A 14725-nucleotide genomic window follows, 5' to 3' on the forward strand; every position below is an offset into this window, starting at 1 on the left:
TTCCCACATGTAGGAGCTATGTGTTCAGCAGGGGTCTCCTTACAGGGACATGCTGTTTCCAGATAGGGTGTGCTGTGGGAGCCTGGACATGAGACTTTTGGAGGAACACGGTGTGTTGACTTCATACCACCTGGTTCTTCCTTCTGACCCCAGATAACTGATGGGGGGGGGTGGAGTGCTTTCCAGCTTCTGCTTTCAAACCCTTCAGCATGTCAGGCAGGATTTGTTTGGAAGAGCCGGTATACATTACAGACAGGAGGAAGGACACAAGTGTTTTTAGGGTACTGGTGTCACATCAGATCCTTTGCAAACATATTTTATGTAGTTTATTCCTCACAGCAGCTGGAGAGAGGTGACCTGGACAAGCAAGCAGGTCAAGGGAAACAGATTTCTGGAAAGTTTCATGGCAATGAATGCTGACAGGTTTGGCTATCTCAGGAGACAAGTTTGTTGAAGTCCTGTGACCCTTAAATGTCAGTTTTCCACCAAAGCAGAGGTGAAAAAGAGATCACTAGGCTCCATCTGTCTAGTCCAATTGTCCCACTCAACCTGGGGGTGGGGGACTTGCATTAAAACAAGCTCCTCGTTGATTCCCAAGCATCATTGGGTACCACTCTGAAATGAGGAGAACAACTTTTCCTTGGGATGGTGGAAGAGTTGGGGAGAATCCAGCATCCAGATGTCCACTAGGGACAGGATATGTAGCAGGATTTTCAGTGTAGATGTGCAAGATGGGAAACCAGGCTGACACCATGAACTGGGGGGGGGGGTCCAGACCTTTCCAGCAGCTTAATCGAGGCCACAGGCCGTCAAAGAGAACAGACCAGATGCTTCCAGGACTGAAACAAGTATGGAGAGGCAAATGCTGGGGACTTCTGGGATTACAGGGCCAGTTTACACAAAGGTGACTTGGAGGGTTATGTATTACAGTGGTAGCTGGTCTCAGGCCGACAGCTTAGCTCTGGGGACTGCAACAGCTTAATTGATGGTGGTGGTTTCCACCCCCAAGTTGAAGGTATCCTGGGAACTCTTTAGAACACCATCCACAGGCTGCATCTTCCCAACATTCAAGTTGGTGTTTGAGGCCCATTTCAGATCTGGACCTCTACCCTATTATCTGACGTAGAAGGAAAGTAAACCTGAGAGGAGAGATGGCTTGCCCAATGTCACATGACTCTTACAGTCGGGAGCTGAGAGGAGCAGGCAGCTACTTAGTGAGGTGGCTCTTTCACAAGGCACTTGGGTTCCCTGGCTGGGTAAGTTTGAGAAATTCCATTCAAAACAGCTTCAGTTAGTCACTCACTGCTGGAGTGATGCATTAAGGACTTGGAGAGTTGGCAGGTGTCTGTTTAACGCCTTAAACTCAGTGTGTCTCTGTGGATTTGGTCCTGAACCCTTCAGAGTCACTACTGGGAGGCATGGGACCCTCTGGCTAGGCAAGAGGGCAGGCTCAAGGTAATATGCATTCCCAGAGTCTGCCTTGTCCATGGTCACAGACTCAGTAAATACATGGCATTGGCATTAAATAAAGTTCTCCTCTATCAGGGTCTGGAGATTCGTGGATCTCAATGGCTTCTTTTGGCCCTGGCAGGTTAGTCTTATGGAACCCTAGTCAAGAAGAAGAGACGTTCTGGGAAGGCACTCCTTAGGATAAGCCGAAGAAAGTTGTGCTTCCTAGAGTAAGGAGAAGATGAGGAAGTCCTGGAGAGATGAAATTATGTGGAAGAGTTTGAGCGGTATGGTAGCACCCTTACAGACCACAAACACATACCCAAGAGCTGGGTGTGTGTGTATATGTGTGTGTGTGTGTGTGTGTGTGTGTGTGTGTGTGTGTGCATGTGTGTGTTGCTCAGTGGCAGAAGATGTGCCCAGAGAGTTCAACCCCTGGCCTCACAAAAAGTGAACACATCAGATCAGAGCCAGGAAGGCAGAGGTTAAAAAGCAAAGGGCAAAAACCACTGACGTGGAGGCAAGCCTGCACTCTTGGCTCTGGCCCAGTTTATTAAATTTTCCTTCTAGTTTACTGACTTCCAGGTTATGGACAGTTCCACGGACCCGGACTCGCCTCTTGCCCCAAAGTCCACAACAAATGGGAAACAACTGTTTGTAAGAGGAGTCACAGGCTTGGGGACAACAGAGGACTCTGTTACTCACTTCCCCTATAGCATAGCTCAACATTAGGACTCCACAGAAACAAGCCCACCATGTTTGTTTCCTGCCCAAGGAGCCAAGAAAGAGCAAGTGAGAGCATTAAGGAAGGCTTTTGACACTAAAAGAGCGTGTTTCTGCCATGGGGAAAATTCACACGTGTGACTCTTCCCCACAGGGTTGACAAACACACTGTCTGTTGCTCCCTGTAAGTTCTCGATGCTTTAGGTAACTTTCTATGTGACAGATATACGATATATTCTAGAAAACAATACATGTCAGTTATTTAATTCAGCTCTTGTGTTTGGTAGGCAAAGAAACATTGGGTAGGCTGGGGAGGAGCCACCAGCCAAAGGTTCACAGGGAGTCTCCCACTCATGACCCAGAGTATGCTGTTGTCAATCAAGGTTGACTGTGGTGGGGGATATTACACCTGCTCTGCAAACGTGGGTTTCCTGTCTGTGGCAATGTAGGACCATCCGGGGGCTTTCCTGCATCCTCCTTCATTTTATTCAAGCCAGAGCAGCCCTCTCCAGGAAATGAAATGGCTATTTCCAACCACTGACCACTCTGTTCCCTGCTCCTCCGCCACGTTCCCCACAGCCGCCTGTACCAACCCTTCTGCTGCCTTCTGGTGGACTGAGTCACACTGGTTGAGTCTGGGTAGGATGTGGGTTGGATCCTCATCCAGAATGCTGGCTTCCCCCTGCTTCCCTTTGCCCATCACTGTCTAAATAAGCAGACTCGTTTTCCTAGATGCAACAAAGCCCCGAAGCCTTTCTTACCGCCTCTAGACTCTGTGGCTCTGCTCTTCCTAGTCCCAAGGGTGGCCTGGCTCAGGGAGGGCTAAGGCAGAGACGGAGCTGATTAATGGTCTTATAGGGTCTACCAGTCGTCCCTGGCCTCAGAGCCAGTGACAGTGATGGGGTGTGTCACTGTTCCTGTGTCCTCAGGTGGTGTAGTGCCGTTTCAGCATCTAACATCCTGGTTTCAGCGGAACTCAAACTTACAGTGCTTAGAGACCCAGTTTCCTGCAGAAGGGAGCCCTGACCGTTTTCTGAGTGATGGTGACAGGCTAGCTTCTGTTTTCACTTTGTTTGATGGGGCAGTAAGCCCGCCAGCCACCATTCCATGGTGCCGCTTTTGGGGTATAAACAAAGATGCGAAGGAATGTGGGGTGATGGTGACTCTGAATCCTACGCTGGGTTGGGCCTGGTTTTCTTTACCACCTCTGTGCTGGCGCCCTCTGTCTCTGCATTTACTTTCCCTTACCCACAAAAAGGGGCTGTGATTCCCAGCGGCAGGAGATGATACCAGGCTCTCATCTCCCCGATGTGATGTGCTCTTGGAAGCTGTCCTGAGGACCAGAGGCCGGGATTAAGGGCTGAGTATGGCTGGCACCACCACATGCTCTCTAGTTAAGGGAACTGGCGATGTCAGGCTGTTGCTCCATGCCCATCGTCAGCTCGTCTGTGTAGGAGACCCGCTCTCCTGGGCCATCATCGTGAGGAGTCCTGGGCTCTGGGGGCTCCTGTGGGGTAGGCCTTTGAAGCAGGCTGGTGTGAGCAGTAAGATCTCCCTCCTCCTCAGGTGAGGTGCTTCCCTTGGCCTGTGGATGTTAGATAACCTTGACACACCGATTAACAGTCACCAGCCATTTCCCCGCGCTGTGACATGTGACCACCTCCCCGTGGGAGGGCTGGCTTCCTCGCTCACACAGCACTCCTCTCCACACACAGCTCCTATTCCTGCCTCCTGCTTGTTACACACCACTGTCCTCTGTCTTGCCCTGTCACCTTCCCCGGCCTCCATCTTCCATCTTCACCCCTCCCCCAGTCCATGGTGATTCCTCCGCTGCCCGGATTCTCAGTAGAACATTTGATAGGATTTAGCTTGGGGCTTCTTGCTGCCTGTACGGTCTACATTTTTAGCCTATAAACTTCTCGGCAAAGGCCCTCAGTCCCTTGCTGGACATATTGTTCACCAGCCCATGAGGACCACTCTAGGAATCTCCATGTCTTCCTGTGCTCTGCGGCTATGTCCTGCTGGGCAGTGGACATGGATTTAGCCGGGGTTGCTTTAGGGACGACATATAGGGAATGATGGGTCAGTTCACTAGGGATGACCTATGGCTTGAGGTCAAGACTGGTCTAACTTCAGACGGGGTATGATACTGTCCCTTGCTCAGCCTTCCTAGCCTGGGCCTTTAGAAGGGGCAGCCACTACTGCTTCAGTGGCAAAGATGACGGCACACCTTTGTGGAGCTGAACTGGCAAGGTGACACGGGCCTGCCGTTATGGAGGGATTCTCCATTTTCTTTACCTCTGTGCTCAGCCCCAAGGAACACAAGAGACGTGCAGGAACTTGGGGCCTTCGCTCTCTGTTGGTGTAGAGACCCAGGGGCACAGAGCCCTCACAGTGGTAGGATGAGTCCTTTGGGGTGTGGGATGCACAAGGTCTGCTGGGCATCCCAGGTGTACTGATCTGTCACGGGTAAGGAATCAGGTGCCGTGGCTTATGCCTGTAATTCCAGCACTTGAGGCAAGTGGATGGCTGTGAGTTTGATGTCAGCCTGGGTTAAATGAAAACCAGACATAAATAAAATAAAAAGGCCTCTCGGAAAAGACATTGTGTTATGAATGCTAATCTCTGTAAGCGAGCCTGGCAACCCGCTTTTTCCTGATCACTTCCCGTTGTGTGTGTGTGTGTGTGTGTGTGTGTGTGTGTGTGAATATTCCCAGCTCTTGTGCTTGTGTTGGGCTTGTGGACATCCCAGGGCTCAGGTGAGAAAGGCAGTTGGCCAGACTCCACCCCCAACCCACCAGGGGCACACACACACACACACACACACACACACACACACACACACAATCTTCTTTGTGCTCGGGGATTTAGAAACACAGTTGGGGGCTCCCTTCTCTTTTTTCCACAGCTTCACTTCCTGTTTGGGCCACACCACCTTGCTCTCCATCTAGCAAGACTCCAGCTTGTCCTTACACTGTGTGACCCCTTGCCACTCACTCCAAATGCCTCTCAACCTCCATGAATTCTCCAGGTGACTCACACATCTACCAGAGCACTGGCTGCCCTGCAGGGGTCACTGGGTAAATGGCCTGTAAGTAGAGAAGTCACAAAGCCTGGGCAGGAAAGACTAGCGGTCATGAGCAATTCTATGATCCAGCCAGACTGGATCTGCAAAGCCAAATGCAAAGCCTATCCGCTACTCAGTAGCTGTGTGCCTCCTAACCCTTCCAGATGCTGTCATACTGTCTTAGTTTCCTTTCCCATTGCTGTGACAATGTACTCTGACAAAAGCAGCTTAAGGGTGAGAGTATCTCTTTTAGCTCACGGCTCGAGGCATGGTCTGTCGTGGCGGCAGGAGGTTGAAGCAGCCATCAGAAGAGAACGATACATTACGCTCTGAGCTCTTCTCGTTCTCCATTTTTTTGTATCCCAGGATCCCCTTCCAAAAAACGGTCCTCCTTACAATTAACGTGGGTCTTAACTAGTTTAATCCCTATAGCTATGCCCAGCCACACATCTCCCAGGTGATGATAGCTCCTGTCAGGTTAACAGTTGATACGAACCATCATGGATGCCCAATGAGATAAGATGCCCACCTCCTGACTGGGATACGAGGCTCCAACAGAAGCCTCTCCTGGGTTGTCCTTCTTCACCACAGGGTTTGAATTAGGAGCCACCTTCCCCACTAACCTCCTGTTGCCCCTGGAGAGTACACATCTTGTTGGAGACCAAGCTGCCATTGATCTCCTGCCTCTAGAATATTCTTTTCATGTTACTTACATGTGACTAGAGATGGTAAGACAAAGAGCCCCCATCCCTTACAGGGGGGCACTAAATGGGGTGGAAACGAGGTCCTGAAGTGACAGTACATTCCCTGAAGTCATTGTGACAGCATGATATTTCTGGGACAATAGCAGGTACAGCCTCATCTGGGGATCTGTGGCCCCAGCCAGCCATGGCTCCAGCCTGAGCCTGCCACATTGTTCTCTGTCTAGCCTGCCAAATGTCCCTGAAGGTCGTCTGTGCTTGGTTCAATCCTGCCATACCTCTCCTTCCCCCTCCCAAATAGTCTACTGCCCGATGCCCACATGGTTGGAGACATCCCTGCTGTGGGTCAGGACTCTCCATCCTCTACTCTCCATGACCAGGCCTGGCACTGAGTTTCATTTTAGACTACTAACACAGAAGAGCTTTCTACCCAGATGGGTCAAATGGCATGCAGTTTTAACCAGCTTGAGACATACTTGTACCAATCTCATGACCCTCCCTACACCATCCCCAGTCCCAACAATTATGAGGTTCAGATCCCCTACACGTCCCATCATTGTGCAAGAGCAGCTGTGGATCTCCGAAATGGTCCCCACACTGCTTCCACAACAGCCAAGGGCCTTCTGAATGAAGTTACAGAATAGTTCTTTGAAGCAGATGCTCTGTCAGAGTGTGTCAGGGAAATCCTGTGCATTTATGTGCGGGCTCCACTCCAGGTGTGACCTGAGTTCCAGGCAGAGCCTCACTCAGCTTGTGGAGACACAGAATCCTGGTTGTTAGACACCCGGATGTGTCACCTCCCTGTCAGAGCTCAAGCTTCGTGCTTGAATTCAGCCCAGACAGAAGGCAAGCTAGCTCTTTGTCATAGCGTATTTTCTGCTAGTATTCTTTGAGCCTTGACGGAAGCATGCAGGAATCCCCGTAATTCCAGTGAGCTGCGTAGCCATCTCTGTTATGCTTTGCTGTGCCCCCAATAACCAGGTTTCTTTATTTTGGTACCGTGGACATTGGGACTGAACAATTCTTCTGGAGATCTGTGGTGATTTTAGTAGCATCTCTGACTTCTCCCGACTACGTACCAATGGTATACCTGCCCAGGTTTCAACAGCTATAAATGTCCCTAAATATTCCCAGATGTTCTCTAGGGACACGTCGTTCCATCTTAGCCAAGTGTACAGTGTGGATACTGTCAGCCACACATGTGACATGCAGTCCTCATGGCAAGGGTTTGAGGTCCCAGGTCAGCAGCATCCCTGCTATACGGATGAGTCTTCCAGGCCTGCATACGTTAGCTTGCTTCTCTGCAGTTAGTAGATGACAGACCTGAGACCCAAACATGAGTCTGCTCTTCGTCAAAGCCTGTGCTTTTTAGGTGTGCATGAGAAGTTTTAAAGAGTCTTCATTTGTGGTATGGTATTGTGCGCAACCACACTAAAATGCCTGTCAGTAGTAAAAGGCCGTGTCTTCTTGCTCCTAGAGGGCTCTAATTAAATTGGCAAGAACAGGGACACAGCTGCCTCCTTATCTTCAGCCATTGCCAATGAAGGAAAAGCATCTCAAACTGACACACAGGCAGGCCAGTCCTTTGCTTGGTTCTGAGAGAGCGAAGAGATTCCCCCCTTCACCCCTACAGTGTTCAACTAACCTTCCCATGAATGCAAGTATAAAATGAATCTTCAGTAGATTTTTGAGGTGCTGTCTCCCATCTTTGTGGAAAGCCAAACATTACTAATTAAGTGCACCCCTATATTTAGAATGAGATAGCAGCAATAATAGTATTTGTGGAGCTGGAATTGCTATTTTTAAACAAAGATCCTATTGACTTACTACAAGCCAGTTTTACTGAAGTCAGGACTGTCCAGCAAAGATATTGTGATCTGAATTCTGGTGTGCAAATTAAATTGTGGTACACCTTACATGGCATCAGACATTTGTTTTATGATGAATCAGACGGTAGCTGTGACTTAGCAGTAGACTTTTAATTAGGCCTGCCCTTTTCTCCTTCCCAGGCCCAGGACAGACAGTTCTATATCAGGATGTACTTTTTGAGATTCTCCAACTAGTTCATCAGTGTATCCTCTCCACAGGTGATGCTTTTGTTCTTCATGGCATCTGTGTGAAGGAATCCAGTGGCCTGGCCTGTTTTCCATCCCAACAGGCCATGGAGATTTGACCCTGCCTCCTTTTTCCAGAGTGGCGTTGGCTACACTGCTGAACAAAAACCATGACTTGCTCAACATCCATCACTGTTTTTAATTTGTTGTCCTCTGGTTCACACCATGAATGTTATGACACAAAGCTAGACCTCTTGCTCTCAGCAAAGTTTTTTTTTCTTTCCAGGATTCCTAGCTCTTTGCACACACAAAATCTTCATGGAGTGAAGGATCTCAGCCATGTGCAGCTAGTAACCTACCTAGGTTTGCATTTGGGAGACGTGTTTTATCTGGGGTCTAGAGCAGGAGTCCCAAGTTCTCTTCCTTGGGCCTTCCCCGGGCCAGATGATGGTGTTCTTCTGCAGTAGGTTATCTGATTTTGGGTGCAGGTTGGTAACTATTGTCATGATAATGCTATGCAGTGACCCATGGCTAAGAACACATTTAATATCATTGCCCATCCTTTCAGATTAGTTGAGACTCAATAGAGCTCATTTTATGCGGGTCTGGCTTGATTGTGGCTCGACCCTCTGGTAAATGTGGACTCAGGTGGGATGGCATGGCCAGCCTGGCTTTGTTCCTTGTGGCATTCTTGGTATGGTAGCCGAGCTCAGTTTTGCTTGCATGGTAGGACCAGGAATCAGAGAGGAATGGTGTGAGATTCTCTGAGGCCCAGGCTCAGGCCTTCTCTACTGGCCAGTAAGTTCTAAACTAGCCTAGTTTCATTGTAGGGAATAGCCCTCCTCTGTTGATAAGAGATGGTGAAGAGTCACATTATAGCCAGTGGTGTGGGGATAGAAGCTGTGTTGTCCAGACATACACAGTGCTCATCTGGCCTTCTGACTTAGCCGTGGGAAGCTCAGGATCCATCAGTGAGAGGAAAATCAGCGGGCATGGGCATCTCTACAGAGACTCTTGCCTCCTAGACACAAAACAGATCACTGTCACCTCTCAGGATGTAAGCTCGGTGAGGGTATGGTCATTGTTCCCCAGTATTCATCCCTGCCAAGTAAGCACTACAATCTAGCATGTGCCTGGCTCACAACAGACTCTGTTAATAGTGACTAAGTGTAAACTTAATCCAGGCTCATTTACACCAACTCACTTCAATGTAATGTGAATGCTGTGGTCCTTGTTAGTGCCTACAGTCTGTTGGTTTCAGCTCAGACCTCAGTCTGCCTGTCAAGACTATGTCCAAGTATAATCATGTTTGTTATGGGGCTGCAGGAAACCGATTTGAGCAGCCTTGGCAATGCCGGACTAGCATACTCCACTCAGCTGAGACAGCTTGAGCCAGCAGGAGGTGGGTGTGGCAGAGGCCAAGTGTCTGGAACCTCTTTGCAAGGTCTTGGCATGATGTGGCTTGGGTGGATTTTCAGATGGCTTAGTTCAGCCAAATCCAGCGGATGTCTGAAGGAACCTGCTGGCTCTCCTGTCCTTTAAAAGCCTGGGCACTCAGGAGGGGACATCTGAGACAGGCTTGAGAATCATCACAATGCTGTCAGTGTGACGGCAGCTAGGGCAGCACCACCTTCCGAAGTCCAGATTCTTAGAAGCAGGAAGTGCCCTGTGAGGAGTCAGTGAGCTTCACCTCCCCCAGGCCAGGCTGGGCTAAGGCTTGGTACTGGCTACAAGGGCCTGTGGCGAAGATGCCTCTGCTTCCTAAGCCCAGCCTGGAGGGTGAGGGAAAGGCCTTAACTAGATGTCATTTCCATCTCACATCGTCGCTTATAACCCTTCCTGGGCACAGGAGTGGGGACTGCCATTAGGAGTGGAGGACACCAGGTAAGTTTGGGGTCATACAGCAGCCCCCTAATAAACATGATTATTGGACATGGTCTGAACAGCAGAACTGTGAGCTGAGCACTGTGCTTTGTTCCTCTTGGAGCCGCTGGAGCTGAATGCAATAGGCAGCAGGTTCATAACCAAGGCCACCCAAGCCAAGTTTTGTTGAAGTGAGCTGCCAAGTCCCAGACAGGGCGTGTCAGACCAAGGTGTGCAGTTTGTTCCGGGTGACAGGAGCACAGGCAGGGAAGATTGCATGGTGACAAGGTAGTAAAGGGGGTGTGTATGCATGTTCGAAGTACGGGGAGAACGTTTTCATACATGCATTGTGAGATGAGAAAGTGTGTTTGTGGGAAGGAGTGTGTGAAGATGGGAGTTCGTGTGTGCATACATGTGTGTGTCTGTGGTCATAGAGAGATGTTAAGGGGAGTGTGTGTGTGGTCACTGTGAGGTGTGTGTGTGTGTGTGTGTGTGTGTGTGTGTGTGTAGTCATGAGACGGCAAGAGAAAGAATAACACAGGAAGGTAGGAAGAACAATTGCCAGGAGACCAGATATGACTGTTCGGTGTCTGCCAGGTTCCCCGAGCCTCTCCAAAGCTATGGATGGACCAGAAGGAGCATCTCAGCTCCGGGTGCTTAGTGGTGGGGACATGGGCCTGACGCAGGTGAGGCAATTGGCAAGACTGGGTGGTGCTCTTTAAAACACGCAAAGGTATGGCCAGGGCTTGATGCCTAGGGCTTCCGAAAGGGGGGCAGAGGTTGGTCCAACTGGGCCCGCACTTCAGGGTTGGTAGGGGATGGCTGTCACCAATCACTTGCTGTTGAGCCAAGAACCTGCTGCTCAGCTCCTGGGGATTTTATGGAAACTGCTGGTCAGTGGCTCCTGTCCTTTCTTTTCTCATCTGCGTCTCAAAGGAGACATGCATCTAACCACTGTCTGGAACTCACAGAGAGGGCAGTGACTAGAAATTTTACTATACCAAAAAGCCCCCAAGAGGATCTGGGAGAGAGCTACCCCTGGGTGTGGTCCTAGAGGTCCTGATGACGATAAGCATTCACATGGGACATGATGACGTACAGTTAAAAAAGTCTTAGTGGGTCCTGAGGAACTGTGTCAAGTCTTTTGATTGGCACATGCCTCCAACTGTAGGACAGTTCTTAGAACTCACTTGCACCCTATGAGATGGCCCAGCTGTGCCCACTGTTTAGATGAGGACAGGCAAGCATTTGGAGAAGGGTCAGCTCAGGGCCACAGAGCAGGGATGGACCTAGGATGGCAGAGCAGACTCTTGATGCCAAGGCAGTGCTCATAAGTGGCTGAGAACGATAGGCTAGCCTGGGTGGTGCTGTGCTGGGTTCCATGGATACAGGGACCCCTACTCCCTTCCTCCATCAAAGGCCTCCCAGCAGACTTGCAAGACCTCTTGGGGATGTGTGCTCTTGAGCTGGATGAAGGCATGGGTCTTCCTGGGGAGTGCTATGGCTAGAGATGGTTCTAAGAAGATCTCTACAGCTCTGGGACAAGATCAGGTAGGCTTTGAGAAGCAGGGAAGGGAGAGATGATGAGGCAACAGTCCGAGCTATCTTGAATAACCCTGGAGGCCTGTATTGTCATGTTCCCTTGGGAGGAACACAGAGCTCTGGGAGTCATGCAACTACAATGGAAGACACTTTAGTGAGTGAGGAAACAAAGACACAGACTCACTCACTCTAGGCCACACCCTTTGCTTTAGCTTGGGCTCAGGCTCACAGTTTATATTCTCACTTTGTGACCTCTGGTCAAAAAGCTATGGTGGCGTGTGTCCTTCCCAGGCCAAGCCTGCCCTTGCTTTCTGGCTGTTTTGTCTAGCTTTTTTGTTCACATTCACTTTTCTACAGCTGGTTTGCAGAGTACTTTAACACATACTCTCCCCTGTGGCCACACAATCTGGGAGGGGCACTTTGCATAACATAGGCTTTCTGCATCCCTATCACTGCATTCCCTGTGCCTGAGGCCAAATACTAATGTGTAACCATTTGATTGTAACCACTGATTGTAACTATTTGATTGTAACCACTGATTGTAACCATTTGATTGCCCTCTTGGGCTTTCACTTGAGAACACCTGGCCAGGGTCTCCGGGTTAGGCTAATGGAAGCATTTACAACTATGACCCCCTGGGTTTGTTTGTTCTTGATTGGTGTGAAAGACAGCTGTGAAAGACAGACGACCCCCCCCCACACACACACAGGTAGATAGCCCTGACCCCAACTTAGCCTCAAGCTAAATTCTCAGGGCCATAGACACAGGCTTGCCGCCTAGGAATACCGCGTGCTTGGTTCCCTGGGAACTGCTTGGTCCTATTTAGAGGTGAGGGCAAAGGCAAGGCTGTTTGTTTCATGTAAGTACCATGGGAGAACAAAGGCCTGGGAGCTGTGCATCCATTACCCTGAGAGCTGACACCTGTCCCATCGTCCCTCTACCGTCTGGGTCAAGTCTCACCAATAGTAGTTACAACAGTGCTATCTCCACTGAGCCACGTCCCACGGCTCCTGCTGAGCTCAAACCCCACCCAGACTTACCCTTGCTGGGATTGCTTCCAGCCTGGCCTCCCCGCCTCTGGGCACATCATGGACTTGGCCTTTGCTGTGCCTGTGATAGCTCATCCTGACAGTTTGGTCATACTTCCAGGCCGTTTGAATTCCAGGGAGTCACCTAGCAAAACGTCCTACTCTACCAGGATTGAATAAAGCCAAACTGGACCCACCTGGCTTGTCCGTCTTCAGTGGAGATAACTGGTGGAAACGTGACCCAGTACAACTGGCCACGGGTGCTTCTCTCCTTCCTTGTTCTTCCCTTCACTCCTCTTTGTGACCCTCAACCCACAAATGGGGCAGCTGCCTGAAGTGATGTAGCTGTTACCCAGACTACATCTCTCTCGTTTCTATCCATGAATGTTTTAGGCCAGACATCTTCAATTTTCAGATCCATTCATTTCAACGAGTGTATTGAAAGCTTCCTTTTGCAACGAGCCAGCTGTCCGGTGAGAGTGAGATTCATTACAATTTAGTGTCCTTCATCTATCAACCTAGGCGACCCCATTACGAAGGCACATACTTTAGGGAGCTCTGCTGGCCCCTGGTTGAGCACTGGTCCCTTCCTGTGCCTCCTCTTTCTAAGCAATCACAGACCATTTCAAATTCCATCATTTGTCAAGGTGCTTTTTATATCCCCACAGTAAGTTCTGGATTTCATCATTATTCCTGAGAAAATTTAAATGCAGTTTATAGGCTGCAGCCCTGCGGGATTCTTGACTCCTCATAATGGTGGTGGACCTAGGCACATCTGCATATGCTTTCCTGGCTCAGAGGAGCTGCAGTTGCACGTGCTGGATGGAAGGTGTGCAGGCAGCCCGGCGCTGAAAGACTCCATTACTCCTTCACTTAATGAACGACTTCTTGCTAGGGAGTTGGGGGGGGGGTGTAGGTCAAGGATGAGGAAGGAAGCGTGTTGACGTCGTGAGACACTAGACACCTCTCGGACCGAAGCAGCCCTGACTGACTGTTAGTCCCACGGTAGAGCTGCAAAAAGTGAGGCTGAAGTTCAGAGAAGTCAGGCGAGATTCTCCAGGTCACACAGCTGCATGGCCCTGTGGCAGACAAGGAGCTTACATTCAGCTCTGTTGGGCTCCAAGACTTCTTACCTTTCCATGGTCCGGTGCAGAGCGTATCTGCAAGCAAGTGTTGTATGGCTACCCTGTCCCCCCACCCCCTTTTAGATTAAGCTCATCTTGTAATTTCCTTTAGGACTCTGTCCCCAGTGGGTAGCATATTGGTTCTGGACACGCCTGTCGTGTGCTTTCTGGGACTCAGGGAGTTCAAATGCTTTGTCGAGTATCCCCTGCTGGACTTTTTAGCTCAAGGGCTGGGAAGTCACTCTTCAGCTCTAAGGGCTCTCCAGAATTGCAGGGGCAGGCAGGGCTGGGATGGGAGAGACCACCGGCGCAGCTGCTGGGAGCAAGGAGGGCTGGCGGTTGGCAGCAGACCATCCACAGTGGGGCAGGTGTGCGCAGGTGAGGCAGGGCTGGAGTGCTTGGGAATGGTTACAGGAAGTGGGGGAACTGTTGGCTCTTTTACTCTTTTGGCTCTTAGCTCTTTGTTCTTTTTGGGGGGCAGGTGGGGGGGGACACACCACCCAGCTCCCAAATATATCACACATGGAATCTTATTCTTTCTTACAAATTCCCAGCCTTGGCTTGGCTTGTTTCTAGCCAGCTTTTCTTTTTTTTCTTTTCCTTTTCTCAGTTTTGGTTTTTTGAGATAGGATTTTTCTGTATTGCTTTGGAGCCTGTCCTGGAACTCTCTTTGTAGACCAGGCTGGCCTCGAACTCACAGAGATCCACCTGCTTCTGCCTCCCGAGTGCTGGGATTAAAGGCATGTGCCATCAACGCCCAGCCTCTAGCCAGCTTTTCTTAACTTAAATTATCTATCTTTGCCTCTGGGCTTTTACCTTTCTCTACTCTATATACCCTTCTTTACTTCTTCCTCCATGGCTTGCTGTGTAGCTGGGTGACTGGCCCCTGGTGTCCTCTCCTCCTCTTCTTACTCCTTGATCTTCTTTTCCCAGATTTCTCCCCCTGTATATTCTCTCTCCCTGCCAGCACTGCCTGTCCTTTCCTCAGCTCAGCCACTGGCCATTCCGCTCTTTATTAGACCAATCAGGTGTTTTAGACAGGTAAAGTAACACAGCTTCGCAGAGTTAAACAAATGCATCATAAAGGAATACAACACATCTTAGCATCATTAAGCAAATGTTCCACAGCATAGACAAATATAACACATCTTAAATTAATATCCCACAATAATAA

At 49.8% G+C, this 14725-nt stretch overlaps 1 protein-coding gene across 1 annotated transcript in view; it reads left to right on the top strand.

Moving 5' to 3' along the window:
• Ark2c (arkadia (RNF111) C-terminal like ring finger ubiquitin ligase 2C) overlaps positions 1-14725 on the top strand; it is a 101349-nt gene that overhangs the window by 37379 nt on the left and 49245 nt on the right.

Source organism: Phodopus roborovskii, unplaced genomic scaffold (genome assembly GCF_943737965.1).
Source record: "Phodopus roborovskii unplaced genomic scaffold, PHOROB, whole genome shotgun sequence".
In the NCBI taxonomy this organism is placed as follows: Eukaryota; Metazoa; Chordata; class Mammalia; order Rodentia; family Cricetidae; genus Phodopus; species Phodopus roborovskii.